Genomic DNA, 23970 nt, shown 5'->3' on the forward strand with positions numbered 1-23970 from the left:
TGGGAGGACAAGGTAGGCACAGAGTAGGGTGACAGTCCTGATATTTGGGGCTCTTATATAGGTGCCTATTACTCCCCACCCTATCCAGATTTTTTGCATTTGCTATCTGGTCACTCTAGACCAGAGCCTTGAGGATGCCTGCAGTTGCTCCTGTGCATGGGGCTAGGCCAACACAAAACATGGAGAAGGCTCATCTAGTGCAGGCAGCCTAGGGCCTCTGGGAACTGCACTCCTGGGGAGGAAGAGTAGGAGCGAGCTCTAGTCACAGCAGATGTGCCACCCAGCTTCTTCCTAGCGAGAGGACAATAGCGCAGCCCCTCCCTGCCTTCTCCTGCACACTGGCTTCGCTCGCCTCTGCTGCAGCTACAGGAGTCCTTCCTCCACTCAAATCTCCCGCTGCCTTTGTCAGCAGGAGGGCTAGCGTAGAACAGGCCCTGGAGCTTCAGTCACCCGCTTGATGTGGGTCTCGAGGACCCAATGGGTGCCCGCGAACTGTCTGCACTTGGACTCCCAATGCTGCTACAATAGCAGCCCTGGTGGGACCTTTGGATTGCCTGGGACAGACAAGTCCCTGGGCATGCTGACAACAGGCAGATCTGCAGCAAGACCCATGGATTTACAGGCTAATAGAGGGCAGGGAATTCCCACTTGGAAGGACCCACGTTCAGTCTGGAATGGGAAGGGAAGGTCTGTCTGGCTCTTGGCATCACCAAGTAACCCTCGTCCCTTCCTGCTGCCGTCAAAGCCCTCCTCCAATCCCCACACCTTCCCCCAGGAGTGCTCCCAGCAGGGGTATTAGTGCAGATGTAGCCAGACTGGTGCCCACATCACACTGCAGCCTCAGCAGGGGCATCACTGCCTGGATCAGACTGGATGTGGAACTGCCCTGGGGAGTGGGGCAGGGCCTCCAGCTCAGAGCCCAGGGGACACTCACCCTGCCACTGCTCCATGGATGCAGAGGACTGATCTCCAAAGTGGTCAGTCTGCTGCCTCTCACCACTCCACCCAGAGCGCAGCAGTCTGGCAGGGCATTTCCCTGCTCAGTTCTGGGCAGTCATGCCAAGAGCATGTCCAGAGACAGCAAAAGCCCCCTCCTCACTAGACACAGACTGGGCACCTTTCAGGCCAGCACTGGCACAGCTGGGCTGTTCACTTGGGGGAAAACCAAGTGGAGGGTTCTTCTACCTGCCACAAACCAACACCCATAAACCCTGGGACAGGTGCCCTATGAAGAACTCAGTTTTGAACAGAGGCCCAGGAAAGGCTCTGGGGTTGTCGGTCTCTCTACAGGAGCTGGGAGGATTCCCTACGCACGGCCTCCAACAAGCCAGCAGCAGACCAGGAAAGGAACTCACCATCACCCCACACCTCCCAAGCCAAGGCCCAGAGATGATGCAGTCCTGCCCCCGCCATCTCCCACACCCAAATCATCCCTTTCCTGGATCTTACCCTGCAACTCCCTGGGGGGAGTCACCCAGCAGCCAAGTCAGAGGTCACGGCAGCACCCCACCGGCCGCTGGCCCTGAAAGGGAGTTTTGTGCCACTGCTTCCGACTGCGGAAGGGCTGTGAGGGCTGCAGGGCTGTCGGCCTCTCTCGTTAGTCAATATTTCGGCGCATTTCAGTGCTCAGAGAAGTGAAGGATTGAGGGCACTGATTTGCAGGCTGCCTGTGCTCTGCCTAGCTCCAAACACAGACACCTCTGCCACCACACCCCACTCCTGCCCTGGTCCTCCTGCCTGTGCTGAGGGGCCTCCACCCTGACCCTCCACCCCATTTGCATTCCAGCCCTGGGCTCCCCACCCCCAATACTCTGTCGATGCATCTCGAGCCTGACCCAGACCTCCCCCACTGCTGTTCCAACCCCAGGCTCCCCACACCCCTCAATCCTGACTGAGAGCTCCCTACTATTCCAGTCCCAAGCTCTGGTGATCCACCTCACTGCCAGCCTGTAGCCCCACTCACCCACAAGGATGCCTCCGTCAGACTCTTGACCATCATGGTGTACTCTAATGTGGTGTGTTGCATTGCAGACAAAAATCCCATCAACTTTACCAAACTATGTTGTTTATGATCCAAGCCCCATACAAACCCAGGGCCCCAGAGATACCAGGACAATAACCTGTTGGACCAGCTCCCATGCCCTTCCCCTTTACTTTCATTTCTGGCCTGAATTGGTCTCTGCCAAGCAGGAAGGGGCCACCCAGATTTCAGCCTCCCCCACAGAAGCTCCCTCTAATCCTTTGAGCTGCAGGGAGACCCTCAGCATCACCCTCAAGTGAAAGAGGGTTGGGGCAGGTTAGTGAGCCTGTGAACTGAGCACAGGGGGGCCCTCCCTCCGACTGCACATTCCTCCCAGCTGTGTAACAAGGAGCATCACTCCACAAAGCATGCAGATTCAAACCAGATGCTCAATGTGACAGAAGAATGCTCCAAAGCTACAGAGCACAGAACCAAGCAGCAAAAAGGGTGCTGGGGGCAGAGAGGGGAGAGAGATAAGAGCCGGAAGAGCACTTATTCCCAGTCATTTGTCTGCCGGCCGTGTGGGCTGCAATCCAGCTTCTCCTTCTGCTTTATTTGCTTATTTTTTATTTTGATTTGATCTGATGGATGGGAATAGACAGGAGGGAGGGAACGATATCGCCAGGCATGGCGCGGCGCAAACTGCCCCCATAAAGCGCTGCCAAAGCACCACAATCCCACCCGGAAACATCCTGCTAGTCCAGGACTGGCTCATCCACCCATCCGCCTGCATTTCTACCCTGTGCTGCTCCAGCTTCGTTCTCCCAATACACTTGACATCCCTGCCTGTTCCGGAGCCGAGTGCTCACGCAGCCCTACCAGGGCACCTCAGTGCTTGCTGCCCTGCAGCACACCTGATGCTGCACTCCCCCCACTCTTTCAGTCCTGGACTCCCACACAGCCCTGCCAGACACTGCGCCTCAATCCCAACCTGCAGCCTGCACCCCACAGCTATTTTGACCCTTCCCCAGCAGAGACCAGCAACAGCGCCGATGGTTCTATTCCACATGGGTCAACGTCACCCAGCCCAGATTGTGAGAACCTCTTCTCACTGGCGCCTGAAGCCGGATTCCTCAGGCCTAGCACTCCAGAGGGGAAAGATGCACACTGCCCATCCCATGCCAGTCTAATGCACTTATCCTATCCTGCAGCTGCATACAGCCGGCCACCCCAGCACACCAGACAAGACATATGGGTGACCCCTCCTGAGCAACAAGGGGACATGGGGGAATCCAGAGGGTGATGCTCCCTGTAACCCCGAGAGCAGGCTAACGAGGTCAGGGAGACCCACCCAGACACCAAGCAGCAGCCGCCAGAGAAGTTTACGACTGCAGCTCTCCCAAGGAGAGGTGTAGTAACAGATAGGAGTCTCCCCCGCTAGAGTTTTCTTCCTAGCCACCTGCCACGAGGCTGGTGGGAAGTCAATCAGGATTGCCTGTGGGTGCAGGCCAGGGGGAGGCTCCTTCAATTCCATGCCCATCTGCTGTAGGTATCCACCCACTCCAGCACAATGGATCAGTGGGGTCAGACCGCAGGGCTTGAACCCAGCCAGCCCAGGGATCCTGGAGTGCCCTGCTGCAAGGGTGGGATCCTCTCCATTGAGTGGAATAAAGGAGGGGTGCGCCCCTTGAAGCCACATCTGTCTGTATCTCACCCCCACTGGAATAATTTAGCTCTGCTACCAGCATGGGCCCCACACTCCCACCTCTTAGTGATTGCTGGTGTCCCCCTGGGATGGAACCCTGCCCACAGCCCCCCACTGGAGATCCGAGAGGAGCAAAGAAACAGCACCCCAACCCTCTGAAGGGAGAGCTAAGCCAGATCTTGGCACCTGTTGGAAATCAGGCTGGGCCAGTTAGGTGGTCTGACCTGGCCCATTATCCCCTCCTCTGTGCCCCACAGTATGCAATTCTTCCTTGGCTTTGGGGGGCTGAAGGCAGCAGCCTCTCCCTCCACCCATTCCATCCTGGCCTCCTCATGCCTGTTGTTCATTGCACCCCCTCTCTTGCAAAGAGGTGGGGCAACATGCTCCTGGCTGAGCCCCCCTCCCCTGACCTGTTTGTTCCTTAAAAGCATCCCCCACCCCACCCGCTGCACCACAGCAGGCCAGGCTGCGCCATGCAGGGATCGTGTGTGAGCAGGGAGGGAAAGCAGCCCCCCCACCCCCACACACAGTGCCCCCAGCCATCTCCCTGATGAATGAACTCTGCAGTGGCAGAACCTGCTGACACCCTCCCTAGCAGCCAGAGCGCCCTGGGAGCACATGTTCCTAGCCCAGCATCCCAGCCAGACCACTGTGTCCTGTTGCTCCCGTGGCAAATCCCCCTATAGACTAGACACTGGTGGGTCCCTTAGGGGAGCAAAATGTTTGACCCCATCCCCCTGCGCCCCACCCAATTAGTTGGCCTTTCCCCCAACCCTCTGCATCTGCAGACCTGGCAGCCCTCCCAGTGGGTGGGGGTTAGGAGAGGCAGGACTGGAGAAATGAGCTTCCCCTTTTCAAATGAAGCCAGGCTCAAAGGTAGGGGTGACGGACCCGGCATTGTGCGCCGGAGCAATAAAGCAGCAGGTCACTGTATTAGAGCCTAGCATGCTGAACACACACACCCCCACCCCTTATTTATATGACCATAGTGCCCAGAGACCCCAGCCAGGCTCAGACTTCCAGTGCCCACAGCCAGAGACAGTCCCTGCCCCAGAGAACTTGCAGTCTGCTACAGCCAGACAGGCACCCACATGCAGGTACACAGAATTACACACTGGAATAACCGATTGCTTAGACAGTGAAACAACTGGTGCCAGGATTGATAGTGGGCACCACTCTTCCACTACCCAGTTCTCCTTTGAGAAATCTTCCACACTGGCATGGATTCCTTCGCAGAGGAATTCAGCACCACTACCCGCCTCCCTGCCAGGTGGAAGGAGGGAAAGGTAGAGAAACACTGAGGGTGGAAAAATGCACAAGAAAACACTGCTGCATCAGACGATCAAATCTGAGTCCAGGGAGCCAGGGGAAAAAGTCCCCCCCCACACCCACCCAACCTGCCAAAAAAACCAAGCCATCAGGACCAGAGGAGAGGGAGAGAAAATTGGGACAAGAAACAATAAGCCTAGAAGACAAGGGTGAGGAATAGGCTTCTGCTTCCCCCCACCCCAAAAAATGCAAGTTCCCCTGATCCTAGGTGCTACCACACCCCCTGGCTTGAAGTGGTTTGCGGTTTCCATCATATCCAGGGTTTAGAGTTTGGTTCAATGGCTCTCGGGGCCACCCCCCACACACACAGTATACAAATTGTTCCAGCAACCCTGCCTCTGATCAAAGTCAGCCAACCCAGCCAGTAAGCAGCACGGTCACGCTCCTCGCCTGATTAAACACATACAAGCACCCAACTTATTTCCATTTTACAAATATTCCTTCCCCGCCGCCCCCCCACGGGTATTTTCTCCTAGGAAACACCCCCCCCCCCCAGACAACAGTGCATTTCTCTCGGTTTTTGACCCAGCTCCACTTAAGGGAACTCCCTGAATTTTCCACAGCTAATTATAGCTTGCAAACTCCCAAGGGCTCCCAGGGGCTGTTTTTTTGCCAGCATGGCCAGGGCGAGTCACCGGCTTGGATTTCCGTGGAGCAAGAAAATACCCCCCCCCCCAAAGAGCTTGTTCGTGTTGCTGCAACCAGCGATTTGAGAGAGAGAGAGGGGCACACCCCCACCCCTCTGCTTTCCAGCCCCCCTCTGTTTCCAGCCCTCACCACCTCCCTGTGTCTCCCCCCCCCCCCCCCGCGGGTGATCTCCTCTCTTCTGCCTCCTTTCGCTCTGCGGACAAGTAGCACCGGAGTAGGGAGAGAGACAGGCACGGAAAACAGGTTTGCAACAGGTTTCCATTCGGTGCCTGTTCCTCGGCCAGAGAGGAAGCCAGGCAGCCCCCCCCCGGGAGAAATCCCAGCCCCTGAGCCCGCGTGGAGCAGCAGCTCCATGCACGGGGGAAGCGGGAGGCGAAAGGCCACCAGCCCAACAGGACAAACCACTTACCGCGCTCCTGGCTCGGCAGGCGAGGTTCCTCCAGCCCGAGGTTACAACCCGCCCAGCTGCTCCGGCGCTTCAGGCTGCGGGCGGGGGAAGCGCCATGCGATCAATGGCTTTCGCACGGCGGAATCAATTCATAGACTGCGGCTGCTTTCCCTCCGCCTCCAGTAATCCCGTCTTCCGCTGGCAGGGAAACCCCCCTGGATTTCCATGGACGGGAAGGGGTTAAAAAATCCCAAGCGCCTGGATTCGCTTTTCCACCCCCCTGCCCCTCCTTTTCCACCCCCCTCCACTTCGCTGGATTTTGCTCTTCCCGAAGTTTGGAGGGTGGAGAGAGACCACTGTCCTTTCACGCTGCAGGTCTGCAAGGAAAACCAACCACCCCCCACCGATCTCTGCACTGAAGCTGATCAGCAGATGGGGGGGCTTGGGTTTGTTTTTGCCTCTTCTCCCTCCCTTCTCCCCGTTTTCAGAGCCAGCCCTTTGCAAATGGAGCGAGTCCTACACGAGCGGCGCTAGCTTAAGAAAACGCTTGTCATGGCAACGCCACTGCCTAGCCCAGCCAGCCTCACCCCATCCCAGAGAGGAGGAGGAGGAAGTCTCTTAAGGTGGCTTCACATGCAAGAGTCCCAGCCCCGCTGCTGCTGGCTCTCGGCTTTGCTTTTTTTAAGGGGGAAGTGGCAAAAGGCAGCTCTCTCTTCTCCGAGAGTTCCCCCCGCCCCCCTTCCATAGATCCAGGTGGGCTTCTGAGCATGAAAGCGGTGGGGAGATCACCGGAAGACATTAAGAATCTGGGGTCCCGATCCTGCCGTGACATTAGTGCAGGAGAGCTTTGCCTGTGTAGAAGTCATCGCAAGATATGAGATGGGGTGCGCGCAGAGTTTTCATTACTGGTGATGCTTTGGCTTGTGTGGTTTTCACTCAGGTTGGACAGTGAGAAGTAGGCTGATCAGTTTCACTTTTTTCTAGTCAGTTTCACACTTGAGATTTCATGCCCTGGCCAAAAATTTGAGTTGCAAGCAGGAGGAGACAAGTCAGTCCAAAATTCGTATACCAAATCCTCCTGCTTTCTTGTAAAGCAAGAACTAATTATGGAGCTGATTCTGTTGATCTTAAGCCTGCTCCACACAAAATAATAAATTCATACCAGAGAATAGCTGATGTAATGCCAAGGCTCCAGAGGCAATCCTGGAAGTTACAGGCTGGAAAGTCTAACTTCAGTACTAGGCAAATTGGTTGAAACTATAGTCCAGAACAGAATCAGACAGATGAACACAATATGTTGGGGGAAGAGTCAACATGGCTTTTGTAAAGGGAAGTTATGCCTCACCAATCTATTACCATTCTTTGAGAGTATCAAGCAGCATGTGGACAAGTATGATCCGGTGGATACAGTGCACTTGGACTTTCAGAAAGTCTTTAACAAGATTCCACACCAATAGTACTTAAGCTAATTAAGCAGTCATGGGATAAGAGGAAAGCTCCTCATAGAGAAGTAATTAGTTAAAAGATAAGAAACAATAGGAATAAATAGTCAGTGGAGAGGGGGTAAATAGCAGGATCCCCCCAAGGATCTGTACCAGGACCAGTGTTGTTCCACTTTCATAATTAATCTGGAAAAGGGGGCATACAATAAGGTAGCAAAGTTTGGAGAGGATACAAAATTATTCAAGACTTCTAAAGGGATCTTACAAAAGAGTGACAAAACAGATTAAATGTAATGTTGGTAAGAGCAAAATAGTGTACACTGGAAAACAATTCCAACTAAACATACAAAATGATAGGTTCTAAATCAGTGATTACCACTCAAGACAGACATTGGAGTCGCCCAGGATTGTTCTCTGAAAACATCCACTAAATGTGCAGCAGCAGTCAAAAAAGTAACCAGAGTGTTAGGAACCATTAGGAAAGGGATCAATAAGACATAAAATATAATGCTGCTCTATAAATCCATGGTATGCCCATATCTTGACTACTGTATGCAATTCTAGTTGTCCCATCTCAGAAAGGATAATTAGAAAAGGTACAGAGGACAACAACAAAAGCTATTAGGGGTATGGAACAGCTTCCATAGGAGGAGAGATTAAAAACACTGGAAGGTATGGTGGGGCTTCACTCACCACACAGGCTCCTCCTGCTGGCAATCTTGGGGATTAGCTCCACAGGTCAGTGTGCCCTCTCCCAAAGGTACTTCACCCACTGTCATATCTGCTCCTGGACCCACATCACTCCAAGGCAATGGCATCCTCTTTGTGATGCAGCCCCCCAGCCATGTCACATTCTGTACTGCCACCTTCCAAGGGAGGTTTAGCATCTCAGTAGTCCAGCCACTTCCCCAGAGGGGCACCAGACCCACCCACTACTGTTGCACAGATCCTATAGCTGGCAGCTTCCTGCTACCTCTCCTTAAGTTCTCACCACTGCTGATTCAATTTCATGGGCCACTTCTCTGCAGCCCCAGCACCTTCTTTGCCCTCTTCTCAGGGCCTCAAGCCTGCACATTCCAGCAGGTCTCTCTAGCTCCCACAGTCCCCACTAGCAGCTGCCCTAGCTGACGTACTACCCTACTACAGCCATCTAGGAACCCTGTCCTCTCCCTTGGACTCCCTGCAACAACTAAGCACCTGCCCCTGCAGCTCTTTTTATATGGGCCTGCTGGGCCCTGATTGGCTGCTCCCTGCACAGCCTCCCTAGGCTGCTTTTAACCACTTCTCTGCCAGTGTGGGGCAGATACCCCATCACAAACATAAGGAAGTACTTCTTTGCAAAACCTGTGCAACTTGTTGCCAGGGGATGTGAAGGCCAAAAGTATAACTGGGTTCAAAAAAAGAAAAGGAGTACTTGTGGCACCTTAGAGACTAACTTCATGAAGTGAGCTGTAGCTCACGAAAGCTCATGCTCAAATAAATTGGTTAGTCTCTAAGGTGCCACAAGTACTCCTTTTCTTTTTGCGAATACAGACTAACACGGCTGTTACTCTGAAACCTGGGTTCAAAAAGGAATTAGTTAAGTTCCTGGAGGATAGGACTGTTGTCCAAGATGGTCAGGGGATGCAACCCCATGTCCCTAAAGCTCTCATTGCTATATGCTGGGACTGGATAACCAGGGGATAGATTGCTCAATAATTGTCCTGTTCTGTTCATTCCCTCTGAAGCATCTGGCACTGGCCACAGTCAGAAACCAGGATACTGGGCTAGATGGACCAGGCATTCTTATGTTCTTATTTAGTTAAATTGGTGCAACTATTGTGTGTGGACACTCAAACTGGTTTAAACCTGGTTTGATTTAACCTGTTCCTGTAAACCAATGAAAGTTCAGCCAGTGCAACCTCCATGTGTATACAAGCCCTTAGGTTTTATAACACTTTGTATTACAGAACATAAGTCCTTGATCCTGCAAATATTTATGCTGGTGGGTATAAGTTATGTGGGTAACTTTACAGATATAAGTAGCTGCAGTACGTTACTGTCATGCATGGGTAAGATTACTCACAAGCAGAATTGTTTACAGGATCAGGGCCTAAATGCAGAGCTTTAAGTCTACCTCATATATGGTCCTTTTATATAGGGAAAGTCTCCACATACCCATGGCTTCTCTAATTAAAGGTGCATGGTTAGAAATGTTTGAATCTAGCATTGGATCTACTTTTTCATTGACTTATTGGGAGTCATGAAACTCTTCCTCTCTCACAGCCCAGATCCAGCAAAGACAGATTGTATAGTCAGTTGTGGGATTGGGGCTAAACTGGCTGCTCCCATCCTCTAAATAGTCAATGACTTTCTGGTCTCCTCCCACCATATATCTACCTAGCTATAGTATCTGAGCATGTCCACTATCTCTATTTATCCTCACAACACCTCTGTGAGGCAGGGCAGTGCTATTATTAACTGATGCACAGAAAGACAGAGTGACATGCCCAAGGTCATGCAGAAATCAGTGGCAGAGGAGGGCGTTGAACCCAGGTCTCAGGCTAGCACCTTAACCAACGGACCATCCTTCCTGGCTCTCTCCCCTCTGTTCCTTGTGATTTGTATTACTATTCCAGTGCATTATGACTCACTATTTACCTTGCTCCAGCAACCGTAAGCCCATTGCATGGCTTCTCTCCCCATGTAGGTGTTTCACAGATAAATCACTTCACTTCACACATCACTTCAGCTCGCAGTTGTGGGTGTATGTTTTTAAAAGAAAAGGTTACGATGTGCTCAACAGAGAACTTGAAAGTACGTTTGCATATCTCTCTTTGTATTTCAATTTTATTATTATTAATTATTTGGATTACCATAGCACCTAGGAGCTCCCGCCAAGATCAGGGCCCTCTTGTGCTAACCACTAAAAGCACACATAGCAAGAGAACAGTCTCTGCTTACTATAGCTTACCATCTAAACGACAGATCCTGCAAACACTTACACACCTGATCGCTTCATGTGAGCGTTCATCAATTCCAAGGCCAGAAGCAACCATTGTGATCATCTAGTCTTACCTCCTGTATATCAGCCCACAGAACTTCCCCAAAATAATTCGTAGAGCAGCTCTTTTGAAAAACATCCCATCTTGATTAAAAATGGTCAGTGATGGAAAATCCACCATGATCCTTGGTAAATTGCTCCAATGGTTAATTACCCTCACTGTCAAAAATGTATGCCTTATTTCCACTCTGAATTTGTCTAGCTTCAATTTCCAGCAACTGGACCATGTTGTACTTTTCTGTGCTAGATTGAAGAGCCCATTGTTAAATATTTGTTCCCCATGTAGATACTTTTAGACTAATCAAGTTGCCTCTTAACCTTCTCTTTTGTAAGCTAAAGAGATTGAGCTCTTTGAGTCTTTCACTATAAGGCAGGTTTTCTAATCCTTTCATCATTCTCAGGACTTGTCTGAACCCTCTTCAATTTATCAGCATCCTTCTTGAATTGTGCGCACCAGAACAAGACACAGTCTTCCAGCAGCAGTCACACCAGTGCCCAATATAGAGGTAAAATAACTTCTCTACTTCTACTTGAGATTCCCCTGTCTACACATCCCATCATCATATTAGCTCTTTTGGCCACAGGATCAGATTGGGAGCTCCTGTTCAGCTGATTACCCACCATGCCCTTCAAATCTTACTGCTTCCCAGAATAGGATCCTATATGCTTTGTTCTTAGATGTATATGTTTGCATTTAGGCATGTTGTTTGCATGTTCCCAGTTTACCAAATGATCCAGATCGCTCTGAATCGGTGACCTGTCCTCTTCATCATTTACCACGCCCCCTATTTTTGTGTCATCTGCAAATTTTATCAGTGATGATTTTATGTTTTCTTCCTGATCATTGATACAAATGTTAACTATTGTAGGGCCAAGAACCGATCCCTGCTGGATCCCACTGGAAACACACCTGCTCGATGACAATTCCCCATTTACAATTACATTTTGAGACCTATCAGTTAGCCAGTTTTTAATCCATTTAACATGTGTCATGTTAATTTTATGTTGTTCTAGTTTTTTTAATCAAAATGTTGTGAGGTACCAAATCAAATGCTTTACAGAAGTCTAAGTAGTCTAAGTATACTACTGCAACTCCATTACCTTATCAATCAAACTTGTAATATTACCAGACAAATCAAGTTAGTTTGACAGGATCTATTTTCCACAAATCTATGATGATTTGCATTCATTACATTACTGAATTCTTTAATTCTTTATTAATTGAGTCCTTTATCACCTGCTCCATTATCTTGCTCTGGATTGATGTCAGGCTGACAGGCCTATAATTAACCTTGTTATCCCATTTACCCTTTTTTTAAAAATTGGCACAACAATAGCTTTGCTACAGTCTTCTGGAACTTCCCCAGTGCTCCAGGACTTATTGAAAATCAGTGTGAATGGTCCAGCAAATGCTTCAGCCAGCTCTTTTAAAACTTGCATGTTGTATTTATAGCTGCCTTCACTTTTTTGGGCATCTACTAAGGTGTTCTTAATTGATTCCCAATTATCAGTTGCATTTTTCTGATTAAATTGTTCTTCCCAGCTGATTTGACTCATAATTGTTTTCGTCTTTGTGAAATTGCCCCTATTAAAGCAGCATATATAGATATGATTGCTTTGGACTTTGTTCTGCTTGCACATTATGAAGGGGATCAAGTCATAAACATCTGTACCTAAGCTACCATTCACTTTTAGTTCCATGATCAGATCCTCTGTATCTGTTACGGGTAAGGTCTAGTATAGAATTCCCCTGTTGGCTGCAATCCTTTTCCAGTTAGAAAGTTGTCACCTATAATGTTTAGAAATTCCAAGGATGTTTTAGTCCTGGCCAGATGAGACCTCCAGCATCCACTGAAGTCCCCCATGATCACACAACTTTTTTCCGTACACATTATGGTTAGGTGCTTATAGAGGCAGTCATCCTGTCCCTGTGTGATTTGGTGGTCTTGGAAGAAAAAGCTTGTCCTTTCCACCAATAGAAGTTGGTCCAATAAAATATATTATTTCACTTCCATTCTCTCTCTTAATATTATTATTTATTATTTATTTGCAAAGCTAGGGCCAGACTCTACTTTCAGCTGCACCAGCATAAACCTGGACTAGCTCCACTGTAATGTTTTGAACACAATCAAATGACTCCAGATGTTTCAAGGTTCTGGCTCTGCAAACGTTACCAATGGACTAATTAGGCATCATAACCCTCCCTCTCCCTCCGCTGCCCCGGCCTCTGGTGGCTAGTCTGATGAGTCCTCTGAAGCAGAGAAAAGCCACAGTGCAGGGCACTCTAGATATGTCCCTGATTCACCCCTAAGGAGATGGCCTGGGAGGATTTTCAGGGGATCTTTGCTCCCACTTTTAGATCCTTTTACATTGCCCGAGTGGCATCGAGGGGCCTTAGTTTTAACTGAGGCCCAGAGCCTGCACAGTTGCAAGTTACATACGGTGCTACTAGCCACCCAAAAAGGCATGGAGAGGAAATGGCTCTGCTCCTTTCCTTCTGCAGCAAGTAGATCTGGCTGGCAAAGGAAGGGAACATGTGCTGAATCCCTAAAGAGCCCTAGCAGTGAGTACCCTCCCGCTTCCTTCTCCGCCCCGCCCCGGAGCACAATGCAGGCTGAAGCCACATACTGAGAGCTGTGTCTCGCTGCCCAGCCAGCTTTATGTAACAGGTCACAAAGCCACCCACTCTCACTATCTTGTGATCCCTCTAAATAAATACTCCCCATAGCAGAGCAGAATGTAAGGGGCACAACATGTGATGCAACCCCATGTGACCTCAGAGATTGCAACAGCCCCTAAGTTCCATTTGTTAGAGGACAGCCAGTCCCAGCGTTAGGGATGGGGTGTGGCACGGGAGGTCCATTTTCCATTCAGTGCCACGGGGATCTCCATGATGCGGCTGATCAGTGGGAGATGATACAGCTAAGGGATCCCGCCTAACCTTCCCCCGGATGGGGACAGGAGTCTGCAAAAAACTGGCCGAGTGGTGGGGCTGGAACAGGGGAGATGCTTGCACTGCTGCTGCCCACGGTCCCTCTTCTGTAGCGGGCATGACTCTCCACGACGAGAAGGCCCCGCTCCCGCAGCAGGATGGGCAGGCCCATGCACTCATGGGTGCATGGCTCAGCCAGCACAGCTGTGACTGCAGGATTGGGCCCTTCTTCTGGGTGTTTCACACCAGCAAGAAATTCAAGTTTTCCAATAAGGAAGTTGGTGTCTTAGGTGGGGCATCTTGTGATCCACACAGAGTCAGCTGGGAAAATCCAGGCCTGCCCTGCCCCACGGAGATACCAGAGCCATGTTGCTTATTAAAGTGGCCGGTTTCCTAAGCCAAGGCCTGGGGAGAGAGAGGCTGCTCTGTCGTCTGAGAAATTCATGAGGCTGCACATATGCACAGGGAAGGTAGAAAGGGACTAGTCTATTTCCCAGCCCAGCAGTGATTCTGAGGCAGAAATTTCCCAGCCTCTGCTCACGCTAGCCCGGGGGCAAGGAATGAATCCTGGTGACTCAGTGCCAGCTGCCAGGGAGCTGCCAAGCCCCACTGGACCCAAGCGGGTCTTTTCTTTTCTACTATTATTGGCCATACACTCCAAAGACAGCTTTAGGGAGGAGTAAAGTCGTGGGGCCATGCGCCGACTCAGCAATTTATGGGCTGGCCCAATCTTCCCCTCTCCAGTTGCTGGCCCAGAGCGGGTAAAAACATCACGGTTCCCCCACTTGGAGCTCTTCACACACTAAGGCCCTAATGCAACCCCCTTGTGAGTGACAATAACCCTCCAGGGACATACAGCAGGCACCAAATACAAGAGAGGGGAGTGGTCTGAGCACAGGCCTGGGAGCCGGGAATTCCTGAGCTCCCAAGTGATCCCAGCAGTCACTCTCATTTACCTTGTAGCGAGTTATTTTGGCTCCATGCCTCAGTTTCCTCTTGGGAGGAAAAGAACATTTCTGACCTCTCAGGGTGCATTGTGGGTGAGCTAATGATAGCCAGGGGCTTGCATGATCAAAGGTAGCCAAGCATCCCATTCCATCAAGTGTATCACATTGTTCCTTTCCGTTCTCTTGCCTGGGGCTACCCAGTCCCCTCGTAAGGGGCAAAGGCTCCACCCCTTGGGTGCTCTGGAAAGCTTGTGCCACCCCTGCCTGCTGCACTCCGATCCCCAAAACCCCAAGAAAGGGTGCAGCCGCCATGGGGCAGGCCCTCCAGCCCAGGCACTGCATTGGCTTCAGGCTTGTCTCGACTGCAGTTCAGGCCCCTCTGAGCTTCCCTTCCAGGGTATGCTGACACTGCTGCTGGGTGCGGGCTTCCCAGCACAGGCAGACAGACGCGCTCTGGTTGGAGCAGAGCCAGAGCACTGAAAACAGGAGCGCGGCCGTGGCAGCGTGCCCAAGTACAACTGCGCCCAGCCCCCGGGAAACACACTCAGGTGGCTAGCCTGAGCCGGCCCCCTGCCCACTGCAGCTCAGCTGCTTTTTTTTGACACGCAAGTTCAAGCAGAGTTAGCGTGCGTCTGTGTACCTGCACCGGCTGGGAAGCACGGTCCCAGCTGCAGTGTAGACGTCCCCATAGCCACACAGCTTCAGGAAGGAGAGGACACCCCGTGACGGGCGGACAATAGATGCCTAGAAGGACAGAGCACCCACAGCTCCCACTGATGGTGGGTCCCGTGATTTGTTGCCTCCTACAGTCCCGCTACTGGCAGGGGGGCTTGTGAGTTTCTCCGGCGGTCCTGCTGCTGGAAAGGGGGCAGCAAGCTGTGAGTTAGCAAGGATCCCCACTTGGCCCACTTGAGGCCAGTGCTGAGCTGGAGAAATGGAGGTTGGCCCGGGCACTTTCTGAAACAAAGACTGTGGCGGTGGGACCATTATGGGGATTTGGGGATCTAGGTGGAGCGGCTCCATCACGTTGTGCCAGCACCTTTGGCCTCCCTCTCTTGGATGGCGGCTGGATATTTAATTTGTTCTCTTTTGTTCAGCAGAGACTGAGCTATGGTTCTGGCCGCGTGCACTACTTTGGAGAGCAGCCTCAGGATGGGAAGATGAGAGGCCTGATTCTCCTGCACCCTGGATAAGGTGCAGTCGTTTATACCAGGGCACGGGGAGGGCCGTATTTCCCACCTGCTTTGCACCGTCTGCAACTCTGCCCAGTGTGCGGGGAGAATCAGGCCCGACAGGCACCCAGAGGAACAGAACGCAATGGGCAAGGTCGTGATTTGTTTGCCACGTTGCTGCAGATGCTTTGAGCTCAGGTGCAGTTCATGAGAAAGTATCAGGAAAGGGTTGGGGCGGGGGGGGGCAGGGGAGGAGATGCCTGAAACTTCCCTATAAAGGGACAGTTCGGAACATTAGAGAGACCTGCAGAAGAGCTCTGTGCGGCTCAAAAGCTCGTCTCTCTCACCAACAGAAGCTGGTCCAATAAAATATATCACCTCCCCCACCTTGTCCCTCTGATATCCTGGGACCCATGCCCCTACCACACTGCCTAGTTCAGCACATTGCTGGTGCCAGCCACGAGAAGCTCCCACTGGAACCTGACCTGAATATGGAACATAGGGATTGCCAGACTGGATCACAGCAGGATCCACCCAGCCTGGTATCCCGTCTCTGCCAGTGGCCAGCGCCGGCTGCTTCGGGCACAAAAACTGCCGCAGTAGGCAACGACTGGAAAACCTGCCCATTGGGAAAGATTTTTCCTAAGCCCCGTTAGTGAGAAGTTTGTTGGCCTATACCTTGGAGTTTTGAGGCAACAGGGATGATTCTTTGTATTATTTGTACCTGGTAGCACCTGAAGACCCCAACGGCGCCCCACTGCGCTAGGGGCTGTAAATGCAAAATACAACTCGTTCCCTGCCCTGAACAGCTTCCCAGCTAAAAGACAAGACAAAAAGAGACAGGCAACAAAAAAAACACTTGTTCAAAGTAGAAAAGAACTTTGGGCTGATCTGTAAAACCTTGGGTTTCGCTGGTGATGCCACCTTTAAAAAGAATAAGGAAGTTTGTAATGATGTTTTTCTCAGTGTCTCCCAGGCTGGGAACTTGTAAGCAGAGTTTTATCCCAAAGTGAATTAAATTAGCCAGGTAGGGTGACCAGATAGCAACTGTGAAAAAACGGGACAGGGGGTGGGGGGTAGTAGGTGCCTATATAAGAAAAAGTCCCCCAAAATGGGACTGTTGCTATAAAAATGGGACCTCTGGTCACCCTACAGCCAGGTTATAAACCCATCAAAACCCAGGGCCAGATTCTGATCTCGTCTACACCAAGGTGAATCCAGAGTGGCTACAACGGAGTTAATCCAGCGTTGCACTAGAGAGCAGAATTGACTCTCAGGGTTTATAATGGAAACAGTGACTTACTCTTAAACCTCAGACAGCGCCGGGCGGCTGTAAAATCTCTCTCCGGTCTGGGCAAAATATAGGCGAGAGGGTGTGAGCAATTCCGTGTTATGTGCCTGCAGATGCATAAATGTTTGAACACGCTGGCGTGGCAAGAGGGATTGTTTAATATGCTGGGGGTTTATGGAAGAGTCTGCCAGCCTCTACAAGCTCTTTCCATGTGGGAAAGGAGTAAAGAACACCTGCGATCGTAACGCCCATGTAGCCGTCGGAAAGAAGGGCTTCTCTGAGGGCTTGTCTACACTACAGGTTATGTCGGTATAACCTATGTTGCTCGGAGCAGAGCCGTAACTAGGGCATGTTAGCGCCCGGGGTGAGCAAGCAGATTTGCGCCCCCTGCCTTTTCCCCCCTTCATTTCTCCCCCTCATTTTGCCACCTCGATGGCTTTGCACCCTGGGCAGCCACCCCACTCGCCCCGCCCTGGTTACAGCCCTGCTCGGGGGTGTGGAAAAGCCACCTCCCTGAGCGATGTAAGTTACACCTACCTAAGCCCCGGTGTGGGCAGCACTATGTCAGTGGAGGAGCGTCTCCCGCTGACATGGCTACTGTTGCTCGTGGAAGAGGTTTTATTATGCTGATGGAAGAGCTCTCTCCTGTCGCCAGAGCATCTTCGCCAGGCATGCTACAGCAACAAAGCTGCGTCTGTCAGCTGCCCCACTGCAGCACTTCTCATGTAGACTAGCCCTGAGAAGATGTTCCTGGGTGACTGATGAAGCCATGCAGGGCTCAGAGGCTTGATCTGAATCTAGCAAGGGTAGTGATGGGATCAGGACTTCTTAAACCTGTCCTCCCTCATCTAGTGTTTCTGGTGGGATAAGGCAATGTGGGCTACTGGCTAGAGCACTGGACTGGAACTCAGGAGATGCGGGGTCTAGTCCCAGCTTTGCTGGGTGACCAGGGGTAAATTACTTCACCTTTCCATGCCTCAGTTTCCCCATCTGTAAAATGGGTATAATGAAAAGTGGGGTATAAGAGTGAGTTGGTATTATTGTTATATTTGCGCTTTCTGTCTCACCTGCCCGCACAATACACCTTGTCACACATTTCCAATGCTTTCTTCATTGTTGCATTTGGATGGGCCTTTTGGCTCTTGGTTATTGTTTGTACCTCAGTAGCCCCTAGAGGCCCCAGCTGAGATCAGGTGCAAGGTGCTGTATGTGCACCTAGTGAGAGGTAGTTGCTGCCCCAACGCGCTTACAGTCTACACAAATGAAGGTTGGCAGAAAAGAAAGATTATCACTCGCCTCTGCTTCGCAACTGCAGAAAGTGACTCGGATGCTGGTGGAACATCAGCACTCTCGCATCACCTCCTTAAAGGGGGAAGTGTCTCAGGGTGCCCAAGTCATTTCCCCTCTCTGTGCCTCTGTTATCACCCCTCCCACCTTTTGTTTCCCTAATGTATTTAGACTGACTCACTAGCTTGCCTTCCATGATCTCGTCTCTTTCTCTCACTCAGTGCAACAAAAGCAGAAACTTTCAAGAGAAGCAACTCTGCTAGTGAATCGACAGCACTTCTGAGCCCACAAAAGGAATCACAGAACATCCCACTACTACTCTGTCAAGCACTAATCTGCTAGACTGTCACTGCTATCAATTACTGTAAAAGCCCTGTTAATTTCTAATTACGCAATTACTTTTATTATGGGGACAACTGGCAATAAGGTACAAGAGGGATTTGGGCAAATTTTTGCTTTATGAAAGTAACGATGAGTCAAAACCATTCACGAAACCGAGCAGTTCTTTATTAGACTTTTATAAAAACTGAGATATGGTATTTTTTTTCCCCATTGGGACTGGATAATTGAGAACGGGTGGAATCCTACCCTTCAATTCTGCCATTAGCTTTGTCCAGAGCAGGATCAAACCCTATATATATTAGTCTCTATCCCTACAATGTCTACATTTACCAACAGCTGCTGCAGAAGAACACCTGAGATACGTCTTCCATGGTCTCCTGTTCCAAGTACAGGAAAATGCTCTGGTATCTTGAAATCCCAAGGTGATGATGTAAGTAGAATGTTGACTTTTTCATGACTGGCGCCGTGTTAATGGACACGGTCAGAACGCACACTCCACCTCCCATGAGTCAGTGGGAAGACTTTCATTGTACCTCAAATGAGCATTGTCCCTTCACATCTTCTCTTTTAATTCTAGGGTGTTTCATATACAGCCCGAGCAAGAGGCTAGAGGATGGAAGAGCTCGTTATCAATCTTTGTATGACAGTAGCATCTACAGGACCCAGCTGAGATCAGGGTCCCATTGTGCTGGGTGCTGTGCACACACCTAGCAAGGGACTGCTCCTGCCCCAGTGAATTTAAAAATGTCATGGACAATGTAGACAGAGAGTGAGAGGAGAAACTCAGAGAGGGGAAGAGACTGGTCCAAGGTCATACAGCCAGCTGTCAGTATAGGCGCTGGGAATATAATCCAGTACTGTGCCAGCTTGTACTAAGACATAGAATGACTGTATCTTGATTTTGACAAGTTTCTTATCCGCTTCTGCCAAATCCTTACTTCAGCAAATGCAAGGAGTTATGGGATACTTAGCATAAGTGAACAGGATTATGGGGTAGCCAGTTTAAGCTATATCACTGTTACACTATTTGTGCTTAATGTTATTGGTACTTAATGCATACGAACAGGTATCTGTGGTGTGGATAATACATATTATTAATATGATATACATTTATATGCTAGCCAGCATATATTAGTCGCTGGAAAGATACTACATTTAGATAAGGAAAATGAGAGAGAAGCTGGTGCCTAAAACTCCCTCATCCAGATCTGGAAGCCTGCTGCTAATAAGTTAGGGAATCCCTGCACTGCCATGTCTAGAAATGTATTGCATTTTCCACAACCATGCTTTATACGCAAACACCCAGGCCAAAAAAGCCCATCAGAGCAGGTGACTTGACAGGTCACTGGCCCCATCTGGTATGGTTAATCTTATGTCCTTCAAGGGAGATTAACCGCTGCATTCTCCTTTCTCTCCTCCCCTTTGCCACGACTACCACTGCTTCCCAGATCAGCCGGAGACAGGAGAAAGCAGTCAAATTGGAGAGAGAGGTTGCTGCTGAGGTCAGAAGCAGAGTGGAATGCATGCTAGGAAGTCCCCAATGTTCATACCACGTGTTTAGATCCATTAATCACAGCAGGGTCAGGAATGGCCAGAGGAAAAACAATAGGGACAAGTTGTCTTCAGGAGCACTAGAAAAGCAGCATCAAAGGATCTCCTCTGTCCTGGATCTCTTCTTGGCAGCTCAGCCAGGGAAAACCTTATCCGGCGCACAACCCAAAGCTGTGATCAAAGCACAGCACCAACAGCAGCCAATTCCATCCCCTGCACATCTGCCGTCACCGATCACCCCTGCACAGAGCGGTGGGTCTGGTAGAAGTTAGAACCATCCTGTTGGCACCGGCTTTCACTGTACCCTGCTGGGTTAGCATGACATCCCAAAGGCATCATTAACAAGTGCAGGTGCTCACCTCTTCAGCCTTGCCGCAGGAAGGCCGACTTTAGGGGGTTACTATTAACCAAAGCGCTGGGGGCTATCCGAAGCCTTGATTAAGGCTCCCAGGCTGCTCTGAGACCCCTGGACAGTATAATTTAAAGGTGTCTCTAGTGCTTTGCTGGTACTGCTGCCTCCAGCCGATGGAAACTGGGGGAAGTGAAGGGGGATCAGGACCTCCTCCCTAAGAATATGCTCCCCCGTGTGGGCAGCTGGCTCAGCTGACTGGCCAATGGCAGAACACCCGGCGTAATGGACCCACATCATCTCTGCTACGAGTCACTCCGTTGTGTTTGGAGCCCAGGGAGGGTGAGATGAAAAAGGATTGAACCATACAAGTGCCAAAGCCACCAGGTGTCCTGGGGAAGGGAGTGAGAGAGGGCAGGGCGAGAGGAAGCCGTCAGCCAAGCAGGAGATGGGTGGGCCCTGCCAGTCGCTTCCCGGTGTTTCTGGTGGTGTAATATTCCTCTCCGCTCCTTACACAGAAGTGTTGAGCGGAGCCACTGACATTCCCGAGATTTTGTCTTAGAGACACAGAACCAGATTCTCAGCTGGTGGAGTTAGACTAATTCTCACCTGCTGAGAACATGGCCAACAGCATGCCTCTAGTGAGATCCATCAGTGTCCAGCATGAAGAAACACTGAGAAATATAAGCCTTCCCCCCGAGCCACAGCATCAGAGAGTCAGTCCTGATCTCCCCTTTCCTTGCACAGATCACTGTCTGACGCCCTCTGGCATCCACACGAGAGGCATTTGCTGACCTAGCTCTGATGGTCAGGGAGGTAAAGGTGTGTGATCTCTGACCACCAGAGCTGTGATCTCTGACCACCAGAGCCTCTAGACTCGATACAGTTCAAAAGTCACTTTTACCGATACGGCTTCTTTCACTGAGGTGGGAGAGGGCTGGAATAAGCTACATGGGCAAAAGTTTGTTGCTGGTATAAGCTGCATCCACACCAGGAGTGCTTTGCTGCTATCGTATAGTGGTATTGCTATACTGGTAAAGTACTCCTGGCATAGACCTGAAGTTAGCTGGCCGCATGAATCGAGCCTGCTTTTTGTGCTGAGACTCAGGGCCTCAATTTTGACCCAGTTTATCTTGCAGCAGGGCAGTAAGGTTCTCCTGGAATCTACCTGCAAGGTGTCACCTCATGTGCGGTACACGGGAGGGAGAGAACTGGCCAGGAAAAGAGGCAGCAGATAGGAAGAGAGAAACAGAAAGGCAGGGAGAAAGAGGGGAAAAATAAGGAGAGGGAAGGATATGGGAGAAAAAGATGTAAGAAAAGAAAAGAAAGCTTGCTACATAAACTGGAGAGATGGAGAAAACCCAACTGGGAAACAAGCGAGAGGGAGAAGTAGGGAAGACAGCATGAGAAAGAACAAGAAGAAAGGGGGAATGAGAAAACCCTTGCAAAGAGAATGGGAAGGAAGAGAGAAATAAAGCGAGAGGCAGAGCCTGATGAACAATACTAATGTCCCAGTCCTGTACACACGGAAAATAAAGTGACTTTTATTTGAATAATACCTATCAATAATACATTGCTAAGAAGCTACAGTTGACTGCAATTAAAAAAGCATTACATTCTCTGAGCAAAATCTAAATTATTCCTCATAGTCTCTCTGCTCACTGGTTATATTAAAATGAAACGGTTCCTCGTGTGGCACGCCTTGGCAGAGCTGAGGGAGCCGGAGTGGAAGACATTAAAAAAAAAGCCCTAATGTCGGGAATCATAAATGTTTTATGTCTGAGAAGTAATGGGAAGATTTGCATAAATGAGTGTGATTGTGGGGGAAAGGGGCAGAAATGGGGATCTTAATCATGCAAATGCAGAAAACACATTACTTTTCACACACACAACGGCCAAAGTGGCTTCTCATCCACCCACCTCTCCTGTCCTGTGTGGAGCAATCTCACACGTGAGCAGAGTCTTTCCAACTGCTGCTATGGGAGTCGGTGCTGAAAGATGTGTTCTGGGATGTAAGCAGAGTGGCCCAATGGTTAGGGCACAAGTCTGGATGTGGGTCCTAGTCCTAGCTCTGCCACTTACCTCCTGTATGACCTTGGGCAAGTCACTACCCTGCTATGTCCTCTATCAGCCTTGTCTACTTGGGCATGTCTACATTACAACCAGGAGGTGTGATGGCAGTGTGTGTAGACATATGTGAACTAGCTTGAGTAACAAGCTGTGGCATGGGGGAGCCCTGCCTGCCTGGGTCCCTCAGTACAGCAAAGATCAAAGCTAGTTCTGTCTTTACGTGCTGCAGTCACACCTCCTGACTACAATGCAGACATATCTGTCGATTGCAAGCTTCTTTGGGCAGGCACTCCCTATCATGCTATGTCTGTGCAGCGCCTAGCACACTCAGACCCTGATCTCAGTTGGGATGTCTAGATACTTGTGACAGCCTGTTAGCCCTATGTTCACTCCTTTTACAAGACTATGATAAATTTCATATAAAGTATGCCCTGTGAGGTGCTTTTTGAAAACTCATACTTTACTGATCATTATTGTCCTGGTAAAATATGGGTGGCAACATTGTATGTAAAGTTATCGGATGCTAATGTATGATATAACTAAAGACATGTTCTGAGTCTGGGGAAGAGTCGGAAACTAGTTCTCCAGAGACAAAAGGTTATCCGGCACCTCAGCCAGATGTCAACAAATGGACCATCACTTGGTTAAGTGGTCATTCTTGGGCAGGAAAGAGGATGTGGTCAAAAATCTACATCTTGACAAAAGAAACAGCTGGGGGCTCCCATCCACATAGACTTTCTGAACCTTAGCTGGAGATAATTCTCAAAGAAGAGAAAGGACTGTAAGAAGAGTTAGTATTCCTCCTTTTCCTCCTAAAGTATTCCTCCTTTTCTTACTACCCATAGTGTTGATGACACCTGGAGAACAAAGGAAACAGCTTTGAAAGAAGTCAGCCAGTAGGACTGCTAGAACATCTGGTGAGAGAGACCTTTGCTTTGAAATCACTTAGCTTGTTAAGTTAGGCATTAGTTGCATTTTACTTTTTTATTTACTTGTAACCAATTCTGACTTTTATGCCTCATTAATTGTAGTCACTTAAAAACTATCCTTCTGTAGTTAACGAACTTGTTTTAATTGTTTTATCTAGACTAGTGTGTTTGGGCTGAAGCGTTTGGGAAGCTCCATTTGGGACAACAGAGTTTGTTGCATATCGTTTTCCATTAATGAAACGACGGACTTATATGAGCTTGTGTGGTCCAGGAGAGAGCTGGGTAGTACAAGATGTACTCTTCTGGGGAGGAAATCTGGGACTGGGAATTTGCTGGTTTTGCTCTGCTGTGTAATTCAAGGGTGGCTGGCTGTAGCACTCATCCGGTATAACTGGGAGGAATTTACATGTTGGAGGCTGAGTATGAGCAAACCAGGAGTGGTGGCTCTCCCAGCAAAGCAGTATTAAAGGCACTCCAGGTTGGAGAACTAAGGGGGACACAGCTGTTCATTGGTCCAGATTGTCCCCTGGGTGATGTCACAGTACAGCTGTACTGTAAATAATCAGTCATAAAAATCTCTCTCTT

The 23970-nt window shown here is 49.9% G+C and overlaps 1 protein-coding gene across 4 annotated transcripts in view; it reads right to left on the reverse strand.

The window, feature by feature from the left end:
- ATP2B4 (ATPase plasma membrane Ca2+ transporting 4) overlaps positions 1-6551 on the reverse strand; it is a 99580-nt gene extending 93029 nt beyond the window's left edge. For 3 of the 4 annotated variants that reach the window (XM_077839312.1, XM_077839310.1, XM_077839311.1), the window contains exon 1: positions 6052-6548. The gene's annotated coding sequence lies outside the window, so the exon portion shown is untranslated. Of the gene's footprint in view, positions 1-6051 lie in introns of all 4 variants that reach the window. The other variant, XM_077839314.1, reaches the window with a different exon arrangement.
- Positions 6552-23970: the final 17419 nt, after the last annotated feature.

This window comes from Eretmochelys imbricata, chromosome 21, assembly GCF_965152235.1.
Source record: "Eretmochelys imbricata isolate rEreImb1 chromosome 21, rEreImb1.hap1, whole genome shotgun sequence".
NCBI classification, from domain to species: Eukaryota; Metazoa; Chordata; order Testudines; family Cheloniidae; genus Eretmochelys; species Eretmochelys imbricata.